This window comes from Leuciscus leuciscus (genome assembly GCF_965113295.1).
Source record: "Leuciscus leuciscus genome assembly, chromosome: 4".
Taxonomy (NCBI): Eukaryota; Metazoa; Chordata; class Actinopteri; order Cypriniformes; family Leuciscidae; genus Leuciscus; species Leuciscus leuciscus.
In genome coordinates, this window is record NC_138728.1 from 46,510,992 (window position 1) to 46,533,614 (window position 22,623).

A 22,623-nucleotide genomic window follows, 5' to 3' on the forward strand; every position below is an offset into this window, starting at 1 on the left:
TAAAAAATACATAAATGTGTATATATAATTTTAGAAAATGACAGATGGTTTTGCTAGATAAGAACCTGATTTCTCGACTGGGATTGTGTAGAGACTCTGAAGCTGCATTGAGACGGACATTTGAACCGTCTTGGAACATTGAGATCTTTGGTTGCCATTAAAGTATATGCCATTAAAAATATGGAAATGTTTTCCTTAAACTTAATTTCTTTTCCACTGAGGAAAGACAGACATGGATATCTTGTCACTCAGTGTGAGTAAATTATCAGGAAATGTTCATTTTGAGGTGAACTAATCCTTTAAGGCTGATTTATACTTTTGCGTCAGACCGAAGCCCGAGCCTCTACGCTATAGGCTACACTGTTTCATTTATACTTCTGCATTGTTGTCCCTGTTGACGCACAATTACACATGCAGAAAGAAGCCTGTGAAACCCGAGGGAGCCGACCCGAGGGAGTTCATCTAGACCAATCACAGCGCTTCCGTCCACGTAAAATTGACGCATTGTTACATTTTGGGAGAGGTGCACGTCAGGGTGTGCTATGTACACAGCCTACTCTGTAGCTCCAGCGGGAGGTCGACGCATAACTATAAATTGGTCTTTACTTACTTCTTGAGAATCAAGTTTGGTAACAGTTTATTTTATTGGCTTAATGACATGTTTCAGACAGTCTTGCTTAGAAGAGCAGAGTGTGGCAATTCTTACCTTTTTGTTTGATTTCAATAATTGTTCATTTTTGAATATTCTTTGTTTTTTTCGCCCTTAAGATGCTAGCGCACCTCTGAGCAAAGACCTGTTGACACCCAGTAAGTATTCATCTCATCGGTCACTTTTGTATTTTGTCAGGCCTTGTGAAATGTAAGAATATTCAGTTTTTCATGATTTCATCAAAGCAAGAGGTCATGGGAGTGATGGCTATTATTTGTTTAATAATTGTAAATAATCCTGTAATTTACAGGAAGCAGTATGCCATCTTCACAACTCTGAGACAAATTGTGGGCGCTACGAACTGGAGCAAGGTAAAAAAAATTAAATAAAAGAATCTTACATTCTTTTATTTTTTTACTTTCATAAAAGCTTACAAACATTTTAAAGGTAAGATTCAAAGAATATGCTTTCATTCTCTTGTATAAGAAAATAGATCCGTTATAGATACCGATCTTAATCATACATTTTGTTTTCACAGAGTAACCTCGCCTCATAACGAGGGCGTAACCTCACATTTACTCTGAGCTATGTCTGCAAGTCCAGATTTTCATGACGCTGATCATGACAACATTGTGTGTAAGTAACTTTTACTATTTTCTTCTTGTTTCATTTTACTGTGACTTGCGTTGTTTTTATTCATATCACTCTCATTTAATTGTTTTCCAGCTGCCTGTAAGACGTACTACGAGACAGTACGCAGGAGCTTCAGGTACAAACAACCAGATCTGGCATTGCAGGCCGAAGCTGTGAAGAGTTCAGCTCGGAGTCGAGCGAGAAGAAAGAGGGTAAGATTTTTAGTCAATGTGACTATTTTTCACGTGCATTAATAGATGTTTTGTGTCCATACACAGTGCATCACAGTACTGATTGTCTGTACTGGTTGTTTTTACAGCTGCTAGAAGCGAGACAGTGTGCTAGGTGAGGATGACGTGGGCATTTGGAAGTGCGCCACCATAGATCTGATGTCCGATGAAGTTCAACCACCAGCCAGGAGCTCACAGAGCTCTGTGCTACGCTGCAGTCGAGATTAGAGGCGACTCCTAAATACAGGGCGACGCACCACAGACGTTTTCAAAGTGGATCGAATTCAGAGAGAACTCCGCTAGTCACCTACAGCTCCGAAGATGAAAACAGAAACTGAGCTTCCAATTTGTTGTGTGTGCAGATGATCTATGCTTTGTACATAGGTGTATATTGTTTTGTGTTTGTGCTAATAAAGCTCTTTCTTTGAATAAACAGCATGTCCCTGGCAAATTTTCCTTTCCTTTATAAATTCATGTCCTTGATGGTAATAATAGTGTAGTCCATAGGTTAACAATGACATGAATATACCACAGAATAGCATATTATGAATATAAAAAAATAATTTATATATAATTTATATAAATATTATAATTTTTTGAATTTATAATGAGTGAGGGTGACCAATAGTAACAGATCTGCCAACCAATCACGAGTGATTTTTCTTGTGGGTTCAACCAATAGTGAACGTGGGTTCAACCAATAGTGAGTGAGGAAATTCAAGCCTTTCTCTGGCGGGAGCTGCTATTCATATGGTAATTAGAGCTATTCACACCTCCGGCGCGAGCGCGCTGCATACGTCATGGTTCGTTTCCGACAATATTCGGCACAGACGAACGCGACGTTCACAGGCTGTAAATTGTCGTTAACTGCCGAAAATTAGGGAGATTTACGGCCGTTTACGGGGTCGGAAATCCCAATTTTCATGCAGTGGAAGATACGACGGGTATGCCATCTTATTTTACACACTCATTGGATAGTTGAATCTGTTCATGCTGTGGCTGTGTAACATCTACATCTTTCTTTCAGGCTGGTACAGTGAGGGACCAGTCAGACCTCCTGCCTTGGATAAAGGATATTGTGAACCACTTCTGGTATTGTGCCAAGCAAGCCTCTTCCGAAGAACAGTTCAAGGTAGGATTATGTGGATTGCAAAGTGGTAAACTTAAATAATTTTTTGGGTGTTTGAAAAAGGTGGGAGTAATGACTTGTTGTTTGTTTTTTGTTTTGTTTGTAAAGCTGAAGTGGCATGCACTCCTACATCATGTCCGCAACCAGCACACATGGTCAACGGGATGCTGTGAGCATGAACCTCTAGGGGACAGAACCCAGGAGAAGCCTTGGATAATACAAGGTAATTGTAATATGATTGTCATGCCATGTGTCTGACTATGAATGTACAATCAGTCTATTCAGAGTATGAATTTTTACAGGTTCGGCAGCTCACCAGGCTCTCACCACTATCGTATTGGACAAGCGGTGGTTGAAGGACGTGGGGAAGTTCATTACCTTCAGGTAAGCTATTATTTCAATTATCGTTTTTTCTTTCAAAACATAAATTTTTTGACAAGCCCTATTACAATACATAATTTCTTGGAATTATAACGTGTATGCAAAGCAGTGTCTTACACTTGCCAATCTCGATGTCTGTACTGCTCGCTTGGCTGGCCTGTCAGCTTGGCACAAAGCAATCTAATTGAAACAGGGTTTCCTTATAGTGCGATGATGTTAACTAGTTTCGGTAAGTCAAAGTAAGTTTTGTTTGTTTCTCACATCACACAGGATGACATCAGATTTAGAGAATTTCCAGAATCACATCCTGATGTACGCTGGAAAACGGTTTGCCTACAGCCCAGCAGTGTATCACACGTGGACCCTGCTGGCGGCGATCGACTACAATAGTCATAATCATCGCCTTCCCTTACTACAATAAGAAGTCAAAATGTTGGAGCGTGTACGCCCTTAAGGAGAAAAAGGACTATGGGTACATTCCAGACCTGCAGAGGGCCATTGTTCGACACAGACTGAGAAGTGGAGCAGGTCTTCCAAGGAGACAGACTCTCCGGCTCAATGACCCCAGGCGCTTGGGTGTGCTGGCTGCTACATCACCACCATCCACCTCCGAACTGGTTCAGACTCACGTTACACGTGGTGATGGTGTCCCCCAAAGTGAGCGCAGAGTGTTTTCGTAGGTGGTTGTGTATCTCTATGTAATATGTAAATAGTTATTTATGTAAATAAAAAAATAAATGACCCTCATGTTTTTACATTTTTAATTTTTTCAAAAAGGCAACCAAACTTGAACTATAACAAATAAACATCATACCAAATTTTTTTTTTACAATAAACATTCACAAGAGCCGTCGCACCCTGAAACCAAATTTTTTCATTACATAACCAAACTTGAACTATAATAAATAACCATCACACCAAAAAAAACTATTTTTAAAATAAACATTCACAAGAGCCTACGCACCCTGAAACCAGTATACTGACCCCTTGGGTCAGGAAAAGTTTCCCTGATCCTCCAGACACAACAGCTGGGAATGACCACTCGGTTTCCAACTCCAAGGCGACCATACTGCCATAGCACAAATTGTCGATAGGCTGTGTGTCTGTATTGTCTTTGTTCAACACCGGGCTCCTGTGCATCATCAACTGCAAAGATATCATTCCAAGCAGCCCTCGCTAGCCTCAGAACACCCTCATCCAGGATGTAGTACTCCATGTAGGCCATCCTACTAATGCAGTTCTGTGGGGCCTGGCGGCAGCAGAGCCTCTCCAGATCAGTGTCCATTTCCCGGCAGTATGTACAGATACACCAGTGTAGTCCACCACCATCAGGTACTCTTGGCCTCTCTGTGTCTTCATGCATGGACAGCACATCGAACATCAGTCCTGGGAGCCTCAACATGACCTTTTGGAGGATGCGGTCCTTCTCTTGCGGTCCCAGAGAGTGGATCTGGGTCTGTATTTCTGTATTTCTCCTGTCCTGCAGATCCTGGAGTCTTCTCTGTCTGTCAGGGTCAATATCCTCCCTTCTCCCTCCTCTGCTTCTCTTCCCTCCTCTGCCTCTCTTCCCCCCCCCCTCTGCTTTTTGGCCTTGTGTCAGCACTGGTTGAGGGTGTAAAGTCAGATGAGGCAGATGAATCCTGAAATAAATGAGAACAACCTTATTATGGTAACTGTATGAAGGTCAAACACTGACAGGCATGAATTGTAATTTAGAACTGTAGTTGCTCAAAAAGCAAGATTTAGCAACATATAAGCTAAGGGTGCAGTAAGGAGGTTTTTGGTAACTATATAAATAATGTAGCAAAGCAGCCACTAAAACGGTGTCACCTTTTTCTCTGCAATATTTTTCAAATAAAATGCTAAAGATTTTCACAGACAGTGCAAATGACTACTACATGCTAATCTGTTCTGCAATAAGTTTTTACTTTTTATCCTTGTGTAAACCTATCTTGCTGTTATACCGTTTCAAGTTTACTGTTACACAAAATAAAAAATAAAAACTATTATACAAAATAAATACTATATATATAAAAAAGCAAGCAATGTCATTATTTATTTTTTCTTTGTTTGTGATGTCGCAATACATCATACTTTCATAAAATCATGCATCATACTCTACCTTGTCTGTAGCCATAGTTGATTCCAAAGCCGGTGCTGGATAAACAGCGAGCGTGCGCGTGCGACAGTAGGACGCGGTAGGCTAAATTATTTACGACAGCGGTAATGGACAATTCCGCTTCCAACCTGTAGGGCGACCGCAGAGGAAAAGTTCCATGTTGTTGCTTTAAACGTGAAGAACGGCTATTTACCAAATTCCTGTCTAGCGGACTTACCAACCAGTTTACGGACAAGAGCTTTGCTGTGAAAAAATTCACAAATCAAGCAGGTCAAGATGAAACTGGGTTCATTCTTCTAAGTGACCGACTTTTGGAGCTATACGCAATTTAAAAATAAAAGTCAGTATAAAAAAATACACGTATTTCGGACCGGAGGACCGCGTCACACGAATTCACAAATCATGAATAACGAAATGAGATATTATTTGCATGTCTACGACACCGCACGGCGGGACCGAAGCCAAAAGAATACAGAATATCAAACTATCTTTACTGCGGTCGCTCACCGAGTAAGTACTTATTGAAATTAAGTACCTACTCACTGAGTATGCGGTTTCGAACACAGCCACTGTGATGAATCCCTGACTCTGACCTTCCAAAAAATTTTAATTGTTATCTAAATTTTACAGTGTTGTTAATATAACTTAATTAAATCTGAACAGTCACATTCCTAGTAAATAAACATACAGACAGACTGATTAGATTGATTACCGTCCACTTGTAAAACTCAGGATTAACCTCAGCTTGTCCTTGTTAAGAACCACATATAGGGCAACTTGATGACATCCTGCAAAAACAAACAAACAAATCGATAAAAATGTTTATTTTTAAAATGACAACAACAACAACATTATATTTCACTCTTTTCTGGGCATTTTGAAATTAAATATGCTTAAATGTGTCCTATATCAGATACTCGTCTGAACAAGTGACGTTCCTACAAATGGTCATGTTCAATTATTTCATTTCCATCTTTTATCTCTGAATACTTTGCATTGAGGCTTCAAATTTTCTTTTGTCATGTACATATGTATGTATGTGGCATTGACATCCGACAATCATACAGACTTTGCTGCTTTAAGTACCCCTGGAGGGAGTGTGTGCAGGGTTTGTATAGTTGATTTTGCAGCACAAGAGAGCACAAAGTGTGCTATTATTCGCTCATTTCAATTTCATTCTGGCAGACCGGGATGAGTTGGGGGACTTGGTTAAGTTTTTGTGGGCTTTTTTGCTTTATTTGGTAATATTTAGAATTAATAATATTAAAATAGTATTATTCAAATGTAAAAAAATCGCTCTTTTTGGTGCTGAAAAATTGATGAGTGGCGCACACTGGCGGCCCTGGCATTTGCTTATTCCGCTTATTGGACCGGCCCTGAGAGACAGGTGTTTCAGGGCGCTTTCACACTGGCAGTTTAGTGCGGACCGGGGCACGGTTCGCATGAAAAATCGTTAATGTGAACGCTGTCATCGGACCCGGGTGCGCACTAGAGTACCGAACCCGAGACTAGCAGGAGGAGGTGGTCTGAGCTCGGTTGCTCCCGAACCGTGGTGCGGTTCGCGTTAATGTGCAAGCAACACGGACTCGGGTGCGCGCTTGTTCAGGAAGTATAGTATCCCGCGCATGCGTATCACTGTCGATATCATTGTTTGATTGCGTTTGCGATGACGTAAGATCACTGCAAACGCACCTGGGTTCAATACAACTAATTGAGTGTGAAACCAGACCAACGCTGCGGGGGGCGCCGGGAACTAGCGCACTCGGGTTCGGACCGCAGCAAACGAACCCAGTGGAAAAACGCCCTTAGTCTTTCCAGATGAGTATTTTCTAGCTATGGCAGAATCGGGGAACATGTCTGCCACACTAGCATTAAATTCATCACAAAAAGAAAAAGGAATGTTTTTTTTTTTGCAATCAACATTGCCATTTTCAGTTCACTCTGTAATACGGTGTCTGCCTCCGTCCGGCCCTTAGTTATAAAGCTCGAAATGTCCGGTGTGCACTTCTGTGCCCCCGCAGTGCCATTGTGATTTATTGTGCTGCGTTACATCATTTCCCCCACCGTGTCCGATACTAAAATCAGTGCGACACACTTTGCAAAAGGAATTGTCGATGCGGCTTGGAGATAAGAAATTAAATTCCTCCTTCATATATTGTTAAATTTGCAGCTATATTTAGTTTTTTTTTTTCGCCGTAGCACCACCTGAGACTTTAAATGCCATTTCTAGCACTGATTCTTGATGCAAATTCCCCTGTCTCCTGTGTAGATATCAACAGCGCAACTGGGTTGTAGGTTGCCAGGTTGAGGTCACAAATGGGTTGAAAATTGTATGATATGTATTATGTGAGTAGGATGCGTTTCATACAAGATCTGGCAACTGCACAACCTTGGAATAATACTATATATTGATGTGATTATTCATATAATGAATTACGGGAGTTTCACGGTACGCCGACAATCTCCTTTGCTATAGTTTATAATATTGAGTTGTCAGTCATATATTTGATTTAATAGACCTTGAAATTTTAGGCCTTTTGCTAAAATGCTTTGGATTCTTTTTCTTTATTTTTTTACCCTTTACCCATCAAAACCCAGTATTCAGATCCTTAACTCAGTACTTTGTTGAAGTGCCTTTCTGCATCGAATACAGCCTTGTGTTTTTCGGTATGATTCAATAAGAATCACACACCTGGATTCGCAGATTATTGGCCATTTATCTCTAAATCCTCTCAAGACTGTCAGATTGAATGGATTGGATTGAATGTTGAGCAGCCATTTTCAGGTTTGTGGCAAATAAGCTCAAGATAAATAAGAATCATTAATTAAAACTCAATATAAATATTTGGATCAGTTAATAGAATTAACGTGATGTAGCAACATTAATACCACAATCAACCAAACTGTTTGTCCAGCGAATGCTGAGTATTATTTTTTCATTCTAAGAAATGTTCATTTCCAGGGAATGGGAAATATTTTTCTTACTTTACTGTACAGTACTTCTCAGAGCATGTAGTCAAAATATGCATGATGATAGAACTCCAGGGACATTTAATTTAATATTCAACAACATTATGGATATGCCTGCATTGACACCATTATATGAGAACTGAACTGAGCAGGACGATGACATCACGGTTTACTCCAGAGCGGCTATATATATTATAAATGAACTAAATTAATAACTTTTTTACAACAAAACTGAAACATCACTGAACTCAAGCTGGACGGTGACGCTATTTTCTTCTGGAAACAAACTGTGTTGCATTATTTTCCTGTTATCTCTGAGTAAGAATTTGGATTTCCTTATTCGTGCCTCATTTCAGCCTTATAAGCCATTAGCATTTGAATAAATAAGACTCAGCTGAGGGAGCTCCAGGAAAGATACCTAGCTCAAGTTTATTAACCATTATTTCAGAATATATAAGAAGAATATGAGGGGAGTAGCCAATGAGAACATACATTACATCATATAGAAAAACATTGTATAACAAGTCCATATGTGTTCAGTTTCCGGCTATTCCACCACACATACATTGGGATCCAGCAAAACCTTTCCCATACAAAGAATAGGGAGCTTGAGTTCCGTCCTCCATCCAAACATGGAGGTACTCCCTAATGAACAACAGATGTGGGGTGCATTCCTACAGAATAGTTTAAAGGCCTACGGCATGCTACAGACTATACTGAGACTATGCTATGTAGACATGCAGGCGAGGATGGTTAAATTAGATATTAGATATTCTAACACTTTATAAAGCTGCTTTGAAACAATCTGTATTGTAAAAAGCGCTATATAAATAAAGGTGACTTGACTTGAGTATGAGCATGAACCACAAACAACATGTGACACGAACAATACTTTCCCAGATAGCAGACCAACACTGAATCAATGTTGAATTAGTGTTGAAAATGAACATTAACATTTTTCATCAGGTTTGCTATTTCAACTCAAATAATTTTATTTCAACGATGAAAAATACAGTAGATCAAGATGGACATAAAATCAATATTTGTTCCACCTAAATCACTTATTGAACATCACTTATTGAACATTGAATCAACATAGAAGAACATTTAAAATCATGTACAGCAGGATTATATGTCAGTTAATTGTCTTTTTAATTTACTCTTTTCAATCAGAAACCATGTAGAGCTGCAATTAATATGGTTTTTAATCGAAAAGTCACTAAACAACATCTTTCAGTTTACGTGCAATTGTATTTATTTATTATAAAAATGGTGTGGTGACTTTAAAACATAAAGAGCTTTTAATACAATTAATCATAGAATATAATAAAATGGATGACTTAAGAGAAACATCAACAATTAATTCTTTGCTTAGCTGGGTCTTCAGGATATGCAGTCAGTTAGTTCACCTCACCACCCGATCAGAGTCCTTCGCTCATCACATCACAGCCCCAGAGGATTAAGTTATGCAGTCTGTACTGAATACTGAAATTATTAATTCACCTTCTCGTCCTCACAAGTTATGGAAAAGACCCATCATGACAGAAATTCACAAATTTATAATTTGTAAGAAATTTGTAATGCATCATGCAACTGTATTTAATGCATTTGTTTGTAAGGAAGGTTAGGAATTATTCATTCATTTCTGTATCCAATTCAGATGACAAAATTAACGAATCACTCTCTGAGACAACTCGTTGTTCCTGAGTCATTAAAGATTCGTTCAAAATGAATCGTTCATGATCAACCCATCACAAAGTCAGGCTGGGTTGAGTAGGAGTGAGTAAAACGTGATGTTTCTGAGAGTGGTTTAAAAAGTGTTTTCTTTCTGTGTGGAAGGAATTTTTTTCAGCCATGCGCTAATATATATATTGTTGGGTGAAATATGTAATTGATTCTATTATGACTCATATAAACAGTCTTATATTGACTATAACAATGCTTGTATGTAAAGGAAAACACTGTATACAGGTTTTATAAGAAACCTTAATGTATGGAAACAATGTAAGAGGTTTTTATAAGAAACCCCTGAACTTGGTTTATAAAAAGAGTTTTTATAAGAAACCCTTGAACTTGGTTTATGTAAAGAGTTTTATAAGAAACCCTTTATTTGATTTATAGTAATGACACTGAAACATGTTTGATTTGAAATTGTTTATTTGATTTATAATAATGACACTGAGACATGTTTGATTTGAAATTGTTTTATTGATAAAACTAATTGGTTAAAGAAAAAAGACACTGTAAACCATTTGTGGAAAAATCTTTTATTGAAGTAATACAATGATATGACTGAAATATATTCTGTGTTATAAGCATTTATTAAAGGAAGAAATAGTACTATGTATTAGAAAGCATAGATTCAGTAAAATGAAAAAGTATTACCTGGTTGTTGTATTCTAGACCAAGAGGAGAAGACGGTTAAAGGCCCAAGCTCGTAAGAGGAAAAGAAGGCTAAGGAAGGTGTCTTTTATGGAAGTTGTAAAAAGACTGAAGGAGTTGACAATTGTTCCAGATCTGGGATTGGATAAATTGTCCATATGTAACTGAATATGTAATGAAGGGGTGTGATGAAATGGATTATAAAAAGTACAGTAAGACCTATGAGAGGCAGACGCTGTAAAGGAAGACAGCCTCTCCATTGTTTGATGATCCAAGCCTGACACCTGCTGGCGAAGCTTGTGAACTGACAAACTCTTGAACTTTACTTTGATTTTTGACATTATGTAAAACACTTATTATTGTTATAATAAACTACTAATAATTGATATAAAAAGAAACAACTTGCCACAAGTCTCTGCTTTATGAAAGGGTTGAGCTGAACTAAACCACGGAGAAGTCTTTCTTCTGAGTTGTAAGTATGGACATTCAAATACTTATTATTTAGAATGAATTTGACTTACTTTACCTTAACCTGAGAATAATTAAAACAAGGTAGAAGGTGTTTGCACCGTAAAACAATATATATATATACATGTTTTTTTCCCTCACTTTGTTAATATTTATTGCACACTTTTGGGACTACTGGATCACAAAGACTGTCAATAAAAACCATTGCACTGAAGTGCTATTGTGACTGAGCCATCATTTCTTGTACAGGACCGATATTACCATCATGCCTCGTCACACTGCTTTACAGACATTTGTTTTGCACACGGCACTCAAACACAGAACCAGGAAACAAGAAACAGTTTCAGTTCAGGGAAAGAGAAAGAGAAACTGAACTGTAGTTGAGCTGTTGTGTGTTTGTATCTCTGTATTTTTGCAGTAAAATGGCAGAAGCCAGGTTTTCTCAAGATGAGTTCCTGTGTCCAGTGTGTCTGGATCTCCTGAAGGATCCAGTGACCATTCCCTGTGGACACAGTTTCTGTAAGATCTGTATTACAGGCTGCTGGGATCAGGAGGATCAGATGAGAGTCTACAGCTGCCCTCAATGCAGACAGACCTTCAGTCCAAGACCTGCTTTAGTTAAAATCACCATTCTGGCTGAAGTGGTGGACAAACTGAAGAAGACTAAACTTCCTGCTGACTGTTACGCTGGAGCTGGAGATGTGCAGTGTGACGTCTGTAATGGAAGAAAACGCAAAGCCGTCAAGTCCTGTCTGGGGTGTCTGAACTCTTACTGTCAGAATCACCTTGAACAACATGAGAGTTTATTTAAAAGAAAGAGACACAATCTGACTGATGCCACTGGACGACTGCAGGAGATGATCTGCCAAACACATGATAAACTCCTCGAGGTTTTCTGCCGCACTGATCAGAAGTGTATATGTGTGCTGTGTATGATGGCTGAACATAAAAACCACGACACTGTATCAGCTGCAGCTCAGAGGACAGAGAAACAGGTATGAACTTAAAGAGTCCAATTATGCTTATTTACAGGTTCACAATGTTGTTTACGGGGTCTACTAGAATACATTTGCAGCATTTAATGCCTGTTTTCACCCTCTGTCTGAACACTGTTTCAGCTTCTTAAAAACCGGCCTTCTGAAAATCGCTGTCTGTCTGATTGGTCAGCCGGTCCAGTCTGTTGTGACTGGTCTACTGCTTAACGTTTGTGTCTGAAATGTAACGCACCTTAAAATAAAGAAAACATCAACGGCGATGCGGAGGTGGAGGATGCCGTGCACAGAAGCGGTTTGAGAAGGGGAAAAGGGAGGGAGGCGCGGGGGCGGATGACAGCTCCCTTTTAAACCAGTAGTTCAGTAGTAAAAAAAATATATATTTTCATCGTTTACTCATGTTATTCAAAACTGGTATGACTTCTTTTTTTCTGAGGAACACAGAAGAAGGTATTTTAAGTACTGTCTCATCTGTCCATATATTGAAAGTCAATAGGGTCCAAAAGTTTCAATCTTAAAAAAGGACATTAAAGTAGCATAAAATAAATAATTTAAGTTCTAAAGTGATAAGAATAGGCTTGTTTGACTTCATGTAGTGCTGCGCAGACCGATCGCCGACTGACTTGAAGCAGTGCATGCTGGTTAGAAATTTTGTCTGACTTGAGACAATTGCGACGGCATCAAAGTATCAAAGATTCAAGAGCAGCTGGTTGATTCATTTTGCACAGCTTCTCCAGAGCGACTGCACAAGCTCTGATGACGACACAATGACATTATTCTCACACCTTCAGTTCCACTAATGCTCACAAATCTGGTTTTTATAACAGTAAAAGCTCTTTTTATATGTTATATTGTGTCATGTTTATCAAAATAAAATTGATTAAATAACATAAACCCCACTACATTGGTACAACTGCAGTCGTCCAGTGGCATCAGTCAGATTGTGTCTCTTTCTTTTAAAGAAACTCTCATGTTGTTCAAGGTGATTCTGACAGTAAGAGTTCAGACACCCCAGACAGGACTTGACGGCTTTGCGTTTTCTTCCATTACAGACGTCACACTGCACATCTCCAGCTCCAGCGTAACAGTCAGCAGGAAGTTTAGTCTTCTTCAGTTTATCCAGCAGCCATGTCACCCTGTAGCCCAAGACCGGTTGCCCACTGAAGCTAAGCAGGGCTGAGCCTGGTTAGTACTTGGATGGGAGACCTCCTGAGAAAACCAGGTTGCTGCTGGAAGAGGTGTTAGTGAGGCCAGCAGGGGGTGCTCACCCTGTGGTCTGTGTGGGTCCTAACGCCCCAGTATAGTGATGGGGACACTATACTGTCAAAGAGCACCGTTCTTCGGATGAGAGGTCCTGACTCTCTGTGGTCATTAAAAATCCCAGGATGTCTTTCGAAAGAGTAGGGGTGTAACCCTGGCATCCTGGTCAAATTTGCCCAGTGGCCTCTGTCCATCATGGCCTCCTAATCATCCCCATATACTGATTGGCTTCATCACTGTCTCCTCTCCACCAGTAAGCTGGTGTGTGGTGGGCGTTCTGGCGCAATATGGCTGCCGTCGCATCATCCAAGTGGATGCTGCACATTGGTGGTGGTTGAGGAGATTCCCCCCTTCTATGTAAAGCGCTTTGAGTGCCGAGAAAAGCGCTATATAAATGTAATGAATTATTATTATTATTATTTAAATTACCACCTGTGCTCCGTACCGGTCTCGTATCTCATGGAGGAGCTACGGAAGCATAAAAGGATGACAGTGAAGGACGAGAGAGGACCAGGCCTGGACTTTTACATTATGTGTGTTATGTGCTGCAGTTGTTCATTAGGGGCTGCCAATTTAGTTTCGTTTTCTGTTTGTTTATTTTATAATTAAAGTTTGTGATCGTTCCCTTCCCATAACAACTGACCTTGTTACACTGGTGCCGAAACCCAGGAGGAAGAAGGAACGCGCTGTCAAAGAGCCACCACCGCTGTGGGGAATCCGCGGTGTCATCGAGCATCACTGAGCGGAGTCTGTTGCCATGGACTGGAGTGAATTGCGAGCTCACTGCCGGCCGCATGGGTGCTAGAGGGGATGGCTGCCGTCAGTGAGGGAGCGGAGGAGTCTCCGACGTTTGCCGTGGTCCGGAGCATGATGGGGAGGAGCGAGGAGGAGCAATGTCCCTCATCCATGCCTGAATGTCTTCACAATATCTTCTTTTGTTTTCTGCAAGAGAAAATCAGTTTGGAAAGACATGAGGAGAAGTACACAATGAAAGAATTTACATTTCAGTGTAGCAAATTAGCTCAAAATAAATATTAATTATCAATCATAACTTGTAATAATTTATTATGAATATTTTGATCAGTTAATAGAATTAATTTAATGTAGTAAAATTAATATTACAATCAATCAACCTGTTTGTCCCGTGAACACATAGGGCCCTATTTTAACGATCTGAAACGCAAGTGTCAAAGCGCAAAGCGCAAGTAACTTTGTGGGCGGGTCTCGGCGCTGTTGCTATTTTCCCGGCGGGATAAATGACTATTGCGCCAGGCGCAAATCTAAAATGGGTTGGTCTGAAGTAGCTTCATTATTCATAGGTGTGGTTTGGGCGTAACGTGAAATAAACCAATCAGAGCGTCATCTCACATTCCCTTTAAGAGCAAACGCGCTTTTTCCATAGCGGATTGCTATTGAAACGGCGGATTTGCCAGGCGCGCGCCAGGAGCAGTTCACAGCCAAGGAGAGCAACGCTCTCGTCACGGCCGTAAAAGAGAGAAGTTACATTGAAATGGAGAAACCCACCCAAATTAACTTCGGTTAAACAGGCGTATGATAATTTGGGTAAATGTGTAAGCTAGATGTATGCTTTTATAATAAATAGTCTATCTATCTATCTATCTATCTATCTATCTATCTATCTATCGTAATAATGTATTCAAAAATGAAAACTGCTGCTTCTGTGTAGATGAGAGAATCAAAGTGTAGGCTATGTGCGTTGTGCACACGCTACATTGATTATGGCCAAGCATGCGCCCTTAAAATAGCATATGAATAACATGCGCAACGCGCCACTGACTTTAAACTATTTTTTCCTGGTTAGTGGCGCAATTGTTTTCTAAACCTGCAAAATAGCATGAATGAACGTTTGCGCCGGAACACGCCTCCTCTTTGCGCTGAACCGCCCCCGGGAGCGCAAGTGTGTTTCCTAACTTACCGACGTGCTTCTGTGGAGGGAAAAGTCCGCTTTGCGCGGGTGCAAAATAGGAATGATACATGCGTCGGTGTACAAAGTCACTTGCGCTGGGTGCAAGATAGGGCCCTTAGTGTTAATTGTTTATTAATTCTTAGACATTTTCATTTCTGGGAGAGGGAAACGTCTTTCTTCCTGTAAAGTACTACTAAGAGCCTGTAGTCAAAATCTAAATCCTAAAATAAACTCTGTTGCAAGCAGAGAATCAGAACCAAATAAGTATAGTGCACAAGTTTTATTAACTAATTCACAAACATAACTAATCTAAACACACAACATACAATCACATGTACCTGGGTAAAATGGTAAGTGACAGAATGAAACCGGAAGCAGGAAATGGAACTATGGGAAATATCCATCTAACTATGAATTACAACCATCAGCTTATTATTTTCAGAGCACCTCATTAAATGTATACTTCCATGACCTTTGCAGTGAAAGCATTTCGTGAAGTTCCTGAAGAAGGATTTTGATGGTTCCATGAGTCTCAATCGATTTTTTCTGCGCTGAATGAAGAAATGGTGATGAACTTGCATGGTTTGTTTGGCTGGAGTGCAGATTGTGGCCTGCCAGCCCTGGGCCGGAGAGGACACGCAGAGCAACCAGGAGAAGGGAGGAAGTTGGAAGAGTTGATGGTTGGATTTGCGATGAACTTCTTCTGCACTGAATGAAGAAATTGTGCCAAACTCCTGATGTTGTCCTTGATTCTTTTGTGGTTGAGAGGGTCCTCTCTCTCCTGTATGAGCACATGGCTGGTTGTGGGTCAAGGCCTGCTGCCCTGGGGCCTGGTGCGGCCCCGCAGGACAGCTATGCGAACGTACCGAGAAGGCAATTTAAAGCCTGAGAAAGGTCCCACCTCTCAGGGTTGGCTTGACCAATAAGAAAGGTGGAATATCCAAGTCGGAAATTCTTCTGTTGGGAGGATTTATGACTCAATCTTAAGTGTGGTTAGAACATAGACCTTGCCGTTTGTGTCCATTTGTACTCAGATAGATATAACAAACACACACTGCATTCTATGATGAGGTGATGTACATTAAAGTGTGAGTCATTAAATGAGGATTAATTAGATAGGAGACACGATATAGGTGGAGTTATACTACAACTAGTAGTTCTCTTAAAAAGCATGCATAAAATAAATATAAATGCAAGAGAAAGTATACAAGACATACAATTATCAGACACAATGTTCATTTATAGATCAGTTTGTCTATAACTGAATGCAGGAAAGTCTGTTTTAAGGGCTGTAGGTCTTTCCTATGGCCTCAGTCTTGACCACATTTTTGACAGCAATAAAACCATCTTATCTGATGGTCGCTCTGGTGACTGAGGCCTTTTCTGCTCTCTTGCCTTTTTTGGTGGGATATTTCATTCCTAAGAGTGGGCTTTAAAGCTTATTTGTTAAATGGAACAAATAGGTATTTGTCTGATTGTCTCAGTCGTTACATCTGGGTGAACTGTCGTATTAAAACTAGGCACTGATGAAGTAATGCTGGCACTTATGATTGAAGCTATAATAACTTTATAATAACCTTAGGGGGGCAGTCAGGGACTAATGTTTAGAGAGTCAGGCGATAACACGAAGTTTGGGGGTTTGATTCCAGTACCAGCAGGAAATGACTGAGGCCCCAATCGCTTCCACAGAGAATGGCTGGCCACTGCTACCGTGTTCACTACTCACTGCTCCTAATGTGCATGCACTAACTTGGAGGGGTTAAACGCAGAGGACAAATTCAAAGTATGGGGTTATCAAACTTGGCCTTCACATGTCACTTCACTTCACTTTTTTCCACTTTTTTCACTTATCATGTAAGGTCTTTAACCCCTCAGTCTCACCACTTCACCGATATTGGATTCATATCTGTTTACCTGATGATTAATGTGATGTTTCTACTGTCATTGGTTTTTCCTTTAGCACCAGCTGAAGGAGACGCAGAGGTCGTTCCAGCAGAGGATCCAGCAGAGAGCGAAAGATCTTCAGCAGCTGAGAAAGGCTGTCGCGTCTCATAAGGTGAGTCTGGAGAAGAAGAGAAGTTTGAGAAGTCTCAGTCAGGACTCACTGAAGCTCACTGTGTGATTGTGATGTGTGTCCTAACAGCGCTCTGCACAGACAGCAGTGAAGGACAGTGAGAAGATCTTCACTGAGCTCATCCGCTCCATTGAGAGAAGCCGCTCTGAGGCGACACAGCGGATCAGAGATCAGGAAAAGACTGCAGTGAGTCGAGCTGAAGGACGACTGGAGCGACTGGAGCAGGAGATCAATGATCTGAGGAGGAGAGACGCTGAGCTGGAGCAGCTTTCACACACACAGGATCACATCTATTTCCTGAAGGTAACAGAGATCTAGAAGAACAGGATCATAGTGGACTTGCGCAAGAGACTCACAGAGAAACATTTCATGAGAGCAGAATGAGCCGTTGACTGAAGTGTTGATCTGTGTGTTCGGTTATTATATCATCATCAGTCAGACTCAATCTCAATCTCTTAGGAAACAACAATGTGAAATACATGAACTTGATGGTGCCAGCTTCACCCAGCTAGATTTCCCATCATCTCTTTACTTTCTTTTGACATTTTTTTACTTATACTACAAATTGTGGGTAATTTTTACCAAAATCAGATAATCCTTGATAATAATTTTCATAAATATTTGCTGGTAACAGATCAATGAATTTGGCAGTGAATTCCTCAAACAGGAAGTTGATGCTGTGAAAGTGCCTTTGAACTGCTTTTCCTGATCAAATCTACTCAACTCTGCCATGTCCATTGATGGACTTGATCTGTTACATTTATGTTATTGACAGTTGTTTGATCATCCAAGAGTTTTCCTAAAAAGTTCACATATAGTGTAAGTGTCAAACACAATAACTTAGCTCTAACATGATATAATGAATATGAGAAGAATGAAGCTGATGCTGTAAAAGAGCTGGTTTGAGAGTTACTAAAGATCAACAAGAGCCGCACAAATCTGACAATAGTGCAGGTTATTTATAAAGTGTGGAGGTGATGAGCTCTGATTTCTGTTTTCTGTAGAGTTTCCAGTCTCTCTCAGCTCCTCCTGAATCTACAGACGTAAATGACAATCCCTTCAGTTCTCTCTCCTCTTTTGATGGCGTGAGAGAATCTGTCCGTCAGCTGAAAGACAAACTGGAGGATTTCTGCAAAGAGGAGCTAAAGAAGATCTCTGACAGAGGTAAAGTCCTGGAGATTCATCAGCTCTCAGAAATGATCCTCCATCATCTCATATCATGTAGAAGATCATATTAGAAATGTCTTAGGAACAGATGCAGGGATAATTTTCTCTTGACATGATAATCACACTCTTCATTTCTGTTGATTTCCACAGTCACTTTCACCAACATTGTTCCCAGGACCAGGAACGACTTCCTACAATGTAAGTCACTAAGAAAACAAGCAGAAAATCTCACTGAGTTCATGTTCTTTCTGTAGAAGGTGAAAGAAAACATGACAGAAGATATTTAGAGTTGATCATGTAATTTTGCGTTTCTCAACGGAGAACATCGGGGGAGCAATGTTTTCAAAAGGGGGTGTTCTAACAACAACAAAAAATGGTCTGCAACATTCTAACATTCCACAAAACATGAACATTCCAAATGCATTTGTCCATAGCGTAATTGAGTGAGTCAGAAATAGAACGTAGCGCGTTCAGTGTAGACAGAATCACTGATTATAATGGGTTCTGTGTGCTTTTACTGTCTGTGATTTGGCGTCCAGTGTAGACAGTGTCCAACCCCAATGCCTTTCTTCCCGGACGTGCATGAGGAGGTCACGAGGTCCTGGAAGGCACCCTTGGCCTTTCCTCCTCTCGACCAGGCGGTTGCCAAAGGGTACACTGGGGTTCCCCAGGTGGAGCGTTCTGTCGCGATACAACTGTGTTCGCAGACCGCTTCCCCCCATGCGGGATGCAGAGTGGGATGCCCCTATCCCAGGCTGGCCTCTTTGGCGGCACGGTCGAGGACTTTGCCCAACAGTTCTCAACCGCCCAGAAGCAGACTGAGGCAATAAAACATATTCTGACCTGACGGCCCGCTGCTGCCTCCACCCAGCCGTCAGTACAGAGTCCTCAGCCTGCTCGCCGCCGAGGGCGCCCTCCCGTGGCTCCCGCACGGCCCCAACAGCAGCCTTCACCCGGGCTGCATCGTGGATGAAGCTGCAGGAAGGCGCCCCAGCCCCACGCCCCACTAAACGCCAGGCTAAGCAGTGATTCTGAGACGGGCTGCTCAGAGATGGCACTCAGTTCTTTCCAGGAGGTGGTAGCAGGGCCACTCCTTCCCCCGGTGGAGGGCCGGGGAGAATCTTTTGTTCTCCACTCCCTCGCCCACGGGCGGGCAGCACCCTAATGTGGTTAAAGAAAGAATTGACACACCCATCTCTGAGCCCCCAGAGGTCCCGGATGACAGTGTGCGCCGCTCACGAGCCTCGCCACACTCGTCCCCCTCTGTCGCCAGACCCCTGCCAGAGCACGCCCCATAGAACACTGGTCCTTCCTTATAGGCAATTTTCTCAATGTTGAGATTTTTTTGCACCCTCGGATTGCAGGATTTTCAAATAGTTGTATCTCCGCCAAAATATTGTCCTATCCTTACAAACCATACATTAATGAAAAGCTTATTTATTTAATCAGCAATTTCAAATAATTTACCCTTGTGACTGGTTTTGTGGCCCAGGGTCACATATAGTTAAAACTCCACTCCAAAATGTTTCTTTTTCGAAGTGTACAGTATCTATATCTAACACACAGTATACACGGACTCTAATAACAGTGATAATCATAAAACAGAGCAACAAGCAGCAGCAATCGAGCAAACAGCAGAGTGAGCAAAAAGCTGGCGACACAGGTGTTTAAACAGGGGGACGTGAACCGGGGTGTCATCTTCCCTGGTGAAGAATGACAGGCTGTGGCTCCAATGAAAGCTGAAACACATAAAACAGTCTAACCACACATACACATATACAACATGCATTCCTCCGTATAGCGTACGTAACAAAGGTTTTTAATGTTTATGAAAGAACTCTCTTCTGCTCACTGAGGCTGGATTTATTTATTTATTATCCAAAATACAGTAAAAACAGGAATATTGTGAAATATCCCTTTGATTTTAAAATGTAAAATAAAAAAGGTGGAATGTGTGGAGATGGTTTTCATCTGGAATTTTTGATGAGCAGAAAGATTGAAATATGAAATGAAAAATAGAAATGTGGGTTATTTTTATTTGAAAATATTGGGGGGGTTCATAATTCCTGATTCTGATGTGTTTTCTCTCCATCAGATTCTCATCAGTTCACTCTGGATCCGAACACAGTGAATAAACTCCTCCGTCTGTCTGACAGGAACAGAGTGATTTCTAACACTGGCACAGAGCAGTCGTATCCTGATCATCCAGACAGATTTGATGATGTGTGGCAGGTGTTGTGTAGAGAGAGAGTGTGTGGACGCGGTTACTGGGAGATTGAGTGGAGTGGGAGATTGAGTGGAGTGGGAGATGTGTGTGTATATCAGTTTCATATAAGAGCATCAGCAGGAAGGGACGGAGTAATGAGTGTCGGTTTGGATATAATGATCAGTCCTGGAGTTTGTTCTGCTCTTCCTCCAATTACTCATTCAAACACAAGAACATAGAGACTAAACTCCCTGTAAAGCCCATCAGCTGTGGAACAGGAGTGTGTGTGGATCACAGGAGAATAGGAGTGTATGTGGATCACAGTGCAGGAACTCTGTCCTTCTACAGCGTCTCTGACACAATGAGCCTCATACACACAGTCCAGACCACATTTACTCACACACTCTATCCTGGGTTTAGTGTTTATCCTGGATTGTTATCTCTTTATAATACACCATCAGTGAAACTCTGTTGATGAATCAGAACAGACTGTAGAGATTCTACCCATAATGCTTTGAGCTGCATGATAAATCAGTAACAGTGAGATGTTATAGAGTCTCTTACTTTCTCTTCATTACATTAATAACACAGCTGAACTTCTGTCAGTGAAATAATATGTCAGAATAAATGTGTGTAATGAATCCTCAAACAGACCGTAAGATCAGTGTGTGTTTGTGAGTCATGATGAGTGACGGTGTGTATCTGTGCGTACGTTTCAACTGAAATGATCACAAAAAATAGTTATTCAATAAAAAAAAATTGCCATGAAAAATTGCTAAATGTCAGGTTACTAAATGAATAAATTTAAAACATATAGACCCAAATCATATGTTCATACTGTAAACCCTTCATCAGTAAAAGTATGAGCACAATTATTCTAATCTAATCCGGTTTACTTTCATAATAATAGGCTTTATTTTCATTTTTGATATACACATTTAGATTAAATATTCCACTCAAATTAATGGAATTAAGTACTTAAATTACAAAAAGTCATTATCCAGAAGTTAAGAGAGAATTGAATAAAATAAGCAATACAATTTATAAATAACTAAATACACATTCTCTGTACATGAACATGGTAAAGTGAAAAATCAAACACCTTGGAAATGAAAGGTATCTACAATGTTTTTAGGAATGGCACAAAGGTCTCTGTCTTTGGATCATTGTTTTCAACAATGTGTTTTTTTGTCATTTGTTGTGTATCTTTGGATTATGTTGTGTTGTAAATAAATCCAAACAATCAAAAAGCCATTTTTTTAAAATCTCCTCATTCTTTGTGCAAGGTTGCTCAGAATGACAGGGCCTGATAGCTCCTAATAGGGCCATTATGGGAGGGTCTTTGTCTTTCTCAGGTGTGAAAAGCCATAAATATTCAGGATGTGTTTACGCCTACTCGCATAAAGCTTTCTTACACAAAACACGTCTGACAAATTTTAAATCAATATATTGTCTTATCTGAATGAGCAGTCAGGATGATTTTCACATAGTTTTGAAGCAAATATTCTAGGCTACGTCATACAATTTTCCAAAGTCTTGTGAAGAAATAATCAGTATGGGTTTCATGACCTTATTTCAGTTACTTTTTCTTTTTTCTTTTTTTTTTCACAAACCATGCATAAATGTCATTATCTCAAAACTACAAACTTTTACATACATGCTGCTGACATATTATTGTAGCAGAGTTTGTGCTAAATACAGTGTAATCAGACTTTAGCCATAAAAATGTCACACAAGTAACAGAAATAAGCACAAATGTCAGAGCATGTCAGAACACCTCCAGGGCCCAGAAAACACCTCAGACCCCAGAGGGTTAAATGCAGTCTTCCACTCATCCCCCTTCCTGATAAACGTTACAGAGATCCATCTTCGTGAAAAAGTAAGCCCCCTGCAACCGCTCGAAAGCTGAAGACATCAGCGGCAAAGGATAAGTATTCTTTGCCGTGATGTTCTTCAACCCCCGATAGTCGATGCAAGGCCGCAGAGAACCATCCTTCTCAACCACAAAGAAGAACCCTGCACCAGCAGGGTAGGAG

At 40.5% G+C, this 22,623-nt stretch overlaps 1 long non-coding RNA gene and 1 pseudogene across 2 annotated transcripts in view; one reads left to right on the forward strand and one right to left on the reverse strand.

Annotated features, from left to right (window-relative positions):
* Window positions 1–22,623, reverse strand: part of LOC309496565 — a 381,708-nt gene that overhangs the window by 82,864 nt on the left and 276,221 nt on the right. The gene's annotated exons all lie outside the window — the stretch shown is intronic.
* On the forward strand, window positions 11,284–21,841 carry LOC309496531 (tripartite motif-containing protein 16-like; annotated as a pseudogene). Its single transcript, XR_014211785.1, has 6 exons — window positions 11,284–11,956; window positions 17,101–17,196; window positions 17,284–17,517; window positions 18,219–18,378; window positions 18,532–18,579; window positions 20,477–21,841. The product of XR_014211785.1 is annotated as a tripartite motif-containing protein 16-like (transcript).